At 38.2% G+C, this 5,094-nt stretch overlaps 1 long non-coding RNA gene across 1 annotated transcript; it reads left to right on the forward strand.

The window, feature by feature from the left end:
• Positions 1-3,012: 3,012 nt before the first annotated feature.
• On the forward strand, positions 3,013-4,769 carry LOC139134800 (uncharacterized). Its single transcript, XR_011552874.1, has 3 exons — positions 3,013-3,433; positions 3,955-4,215; positions 4,479-4,769. It is a non-coding gene; the product is annotated as an uncharacterized lncRNA (long non-coding RNA).
• Positions 4,770-5,094: the final 325 nt, after the last annotated feature.

Consider the following 5,094-nt stretch of genomic DNA (forward strand, 5'->3'; position numbering starts at 1 on the left):
CTTGTTGCAGCGTGCAGTATTTCTGGTCGGGTTGGCAGGTAAATTTTTCTTGTGCCACTGTCAAAATGAAGGGAAGTTCAAGGATAATCTTTTCATATGTGCTAGCTTTGAGGTCTCTTATTCGAAAAAGCCATTTATGCCATTTACAACTCGCGCAATTTTTTATAAAAATGGACCAAAATAGTGGTGGAAGTTGTAATTTAGGTCTTTATCAACTTAAGGTATTATGAATCCTTTGGAAAAAGCGCCAAGCTTGGCGCTTTCATCACGTGATATGGCAGTCGGAGCGAAATTAATGGCCTGTTGCAAGATGACACATATTCAAGGCCCCACCTCGAGTGCAAATGCTACAGATTCTGAGTAAAGATTGATGACTTGGCTGGTATTTGTTCATGATATACTCCGTTATGTTGAAAAGGGCAGTATTTAGCTTGGCACTATAACGGTAAATTTACACCTAGAATTAATTTCAGTTTTCAACTATAAAAATGGTCGTAACTGGTAAATAAACGCATTTTGTGTAGGCAAGTAGAAAAACGCTTTCACCAAAACCTTTGTCTTCCTTTAATTATAGTATATTGTTTTGGTACATGTTTTTTGCTCGTTTCCCTGCTGCATGTCGTAGGAACGAGCGAGAAAATAAACTCGCTTTATTCAACATAAGTAACGAACACGTAATCATATGATGCAGCTATTGTCCCTTTTAAAATAACAATAAAGAAGAAAAAGAAAGGAAATCGTGTTACATTAGTGTCACAACACGTATATCAATACACTGTGTTGTTTCTTCGTTCAAAACAAAGGTAGTATGATGAGTATTATGAAACATGCCAATGAAATCCCTGAATACGTTGTCTCTGGAGCGGAAACACTAGAAAAATGTTACCTTAAACGTTGCTTATACCAAATGACAGTGCATATGTGTAAGATTAAGTTAATGCCCTCCGATTAGTAATATGAAGTTTAAAAAGTCAGCGTATTAAAAAATGAAGATTTTAATCTTTTGAAGGCTGGATAAAGGGTAATCCTGTGTAGCTTTTATGTGATGTAAATGCGGAAGGAAAACTGCCGTATTTCATAGGTAATCTTTCAATATGGCGCAGTAATGTCTCATGTTTGATGAAGATTCATATCACATCGATTGTTCACAGGTACTCTCTACATGAAAACATGATATAAGGATTAAACAGGACGTAAGAATTGAAAGATACTCAGAAATACACTGATTAATACATCTATAAATCTTCAGTAGTGTTTGAGATTGAATTGATTCCAACGGGACAGATGTGGCAATAACTCGGCGTATCTACCTGAGGATTTGTCATACTTTTCCTTTATTCAGTCAGCGTATGATCCTACGGAAGTAGGTCTGTTTGAGTGAGAAATGGTCAGTCAGACATGTTTGTTGCGCAAATAATGCTCTTATTGCAATTTTAAGACCTCTGGTCTTCATACACAGCGGTTAAAACTCACGAGCGTGCGCAACAGGAATTGATATAAAGCGCTCGTCACAAATAGCTTGACTTTTATTCTCGATGTAATTGCAAAAGTTAATCAACTCTTTAAGCCATCATCAACCTACAATTCCTGGTTTTATTTAACGGTCATGGTGATAGCTCGAAAGGTGTTTTTCTCGGCTAGTGGTATTATTTTTCAGCGACGTCGTTTGCGCAACAGTATATCTTTTGTGCACTTGAATGACAGTAGAATGATCTATTTCAACATTAGAGTGTTCCCCGAAACAGTAAATGGAATAGTAAGGTTGATTGACGAGGTTGAAAATGATTGCCCACAGCTATTTGACGATGATGTATGGTGTTGATGACATATCACAATGAACAAAGGTAAGACATATATGGAATATGACACACCGATGTTTTGTTTGAGTGCATGCATAGATACATCCCTCTCGGATGATATGTCAAATATTTTTTTTACTTAATTAAAGTTGATTGATCGTGTTTGGAAATATGAATAACGGTGAACGTTGCGGTTTTATACGATTTTATGGAACAATATTAGTAGACATATGACGTATATACATGGAGTGACTATGGTTAGAAATAAACATCTCCGGTAGATTATGCAAGAAATTCGAAAGCACGGGAGATTTGTATAGTGTGGATAATGCACGAGTGGAGTGCAATCGTTCAGATATTGAACGGCATGAGGGCCTTAGGCCCGAGTGCCGTTCAATATCTGAACGATTGCACGACACGAGTGTATTATCCGGCTTACAACACGTCAACAACACCTGGTGCAAATATTAACCAATCGGGAACTACGTAGCGCTTGTGAGTAAACATGTATTCGGCTATTTTTATTGGTTGAGAGTTGTCACGTGCTAGCCATGAAGAGACACCTTGGAGATTTCTATACGCCACGTCATTCACTTCACGGCCTTCGAGGTTTCAACATCATGTCAGATAGCGACGACGTCGAGTTATTTATAACGCAAAACACATTCAAAATAGAACCTGACAAGCGGGAAGATGCAAGCGAGGATGACTGGCTTTTCCAGGACTTCGATGAACTTCTTGACGGGAAGAGCTTGCAAGAGTCTGCATTGGCAGAAACTGCAATTCCACCAGGTTTGCCAAAGTCCGCCCCGCTCGCTCATACCGAGCCGACACTGTCTAATGTACCCAATAGTGTTTCTGATACCTCTCGTTTAATATAAAAAGTGATGCTGAAATACAAGCAATGGCACTCGAAAGAATTCCCAAAAATACCCTGTATAAAAACAAATGGGCTGTGAATACCTTTCGATTTTGGCAAAGTGAAAGAAATAAGCTGGCACAGAACCAGTCTTTAAATATAAGTGTAATCCAACCACAGTTAGAAGAAATGACCAAAGATGAGCTAAATTACGCGTTGTCGCGTTTTGTTTGTGAAATGAGAAAGAAGGATGGGAGTGATTATCCTGGCCAAACAATTTATGAATTAATAATGAGTCTGCAAAATCACTTATCTGTTGAAGGTAAATCCTACCGCTTTTTAATGATTCGGCCTTTAAACAGCTCCAGGATAGTTTAGACTCTGTTATGAAAACTAGAAGTAGCATGGGCATTGGTATACAAAAACGTCAAGCCGAAGTCTTGACACTGGCTGACGAGGAAAATCTCTGGGAGCAGAAGTTGATCGGGGACAGTACACCCCAAACTTTATTGGATGCCCAAGTAGTCTTGTTTGGCATACATTTTGCCTTGCGAGGGGGGCAAGAACACAGAAATTTACGTCCCGGGCAAATAGTAAAAAAGTTTTGCAAATCTGTCGGAAAAAAATATCTTGAGTACACAGAGGACGTGTCGAAAACAAACAGTGGCGGCTTGGCATGTAGGAAAGTGCAGCGAAAGATTACCACGGCATTTGAAAATACCGACAACAAAGAAAGATGCATCGTCCGTTTATACGATTTGTACAACAAACTTTGGTAAGTTCTTGTCCAATGTCATTTATATTCTCAAGTTCCTTAATCAAAAAAGTTAAAATGTAAGAAATTGGCGATTTGTTATCAAACATCGTCGGATTTTCTTGAAATTTGGTAAACATAATGAATTTGTCAATACAAAAAAATCAGCTATTTTTTCACATGACCAAAACCGGCATTTTCCCGCCAAATTGACATTTGAACATGAAATAAATATTCCAAACTCAAGCCATAATTTTGTCTTCATTTTTTGTGATTATTTATAATGTACGGTTTTGGCGGAAAATGGAAGTTGTAGATCACGTGACAATGCTATTTTCACATGTACCATAAAAGATCATCATTATGAACCAAGATGTACACGGTGGCGAAATTTCAAGCCATTTTACACATAACTCATTGAAATTACTGCAGTTATTGTGTTAATTCATTTTTAATATCGAACAGATCTGGACCAGTGTATTAACTTTAACATGCGCAACTATTGCTGTTTTCGCCATGTAGTAAATAACTGTTTTGTGTAGTCCTCCAGATCGTCCACAAGACGTATACTACTTGCAGCCAGCCAGGAAGATTCAAATTGTTGGTATTCCACTACGCCAATTGGAAAAAATACACTTGCAAAAACAGTGGGGAGATTGTGCGAGAACGCTGGGATATCAGGTTTTTACAGCAACCACAGTTTGAGGGCAGCTGCCGCCACACGTCTTTACAGCGATGGAATAGACGAGCAGCTTATTGCTGAAAAAACTGGTCACCGGAGCGCTGCCATCAGGTCCTATAAGGTAAGCTGGTAGCTAGACAAAATTGAATACGAAATGTCAAACCAACATGGAGTCGATAAGCCCGTAAGGCTGATACTGCGCAAGAACCAGTAACATACGACTGCAAAATTAGAGTACAAGACAACCTATAACTACTGCTAATTCAAATTGTATGCCAAATATTATAATTTAATGTATTCAGTATCACTCAATAGAATCGAAAGGCTAAGTACTGTAATATTAGTATATTCCATTAAATGTCTATATTCTTTATACCATTACAGCGTACCAGCATTGAGCAGCAGTTTGAAGTTAGCAAGGTGCTTCAAGGAAACTCGAAAATACCGAAGACCTGTGACTTCAAACACAACAAGCAAACTATGAAGAATGAAGCGGTTGAAAGCGAGAGTGGAGAAAATGAAACCATCGACACGAAACACGAAAGTCTACAAAATTACGTACACGTGGAAGCTGTTATCCCAGAAAATGGAAGCTTTTCTTTCAAAATGACTAAAAATGATCGTGTTTAACGAATAAATTACATGTAATAAAGTCGCATGTCATGCACCTGTTACAAAATATTTGTTTACGCGTGCTTTTTAGTGTTTACTCTGGTGCAGGGCAATATCTAGATAATGCCCCGTCAGGAGCATTATCTAGATATTGCCCTCCCGGGGATAAAATTTGCATAAAATGGATGCTATATTACACAGAATGCCCCTCTTCAACAAAGACAGTTGACGTGTATAGTGTTGTATAGTGTGGATAATGTAGACTTGTATGGTTTTTAAATATGAACTGAATAGATATAAACACTTACAGCTACCTACGTTTGACCCATTCACAAAGAATCATAATGCCAATATCTTGGGTGACACGAACACAATTTTACCCGCCAGA

Source organism: Ptychodera flava, chromosome 6, assembly GCF_041260155.1.
Source record: "Ptychodera flava strain L36383 chromosome 6, AS_Pfla_20210202, whole genome shotgun sequence".
In the NCBI taxonomy this organism is placed as follows: Eukaryota; Metazoa; Hemichordata; class Enteropneusta; family Ptychoderidae; genus Ptychodera; species Ptychodera flava.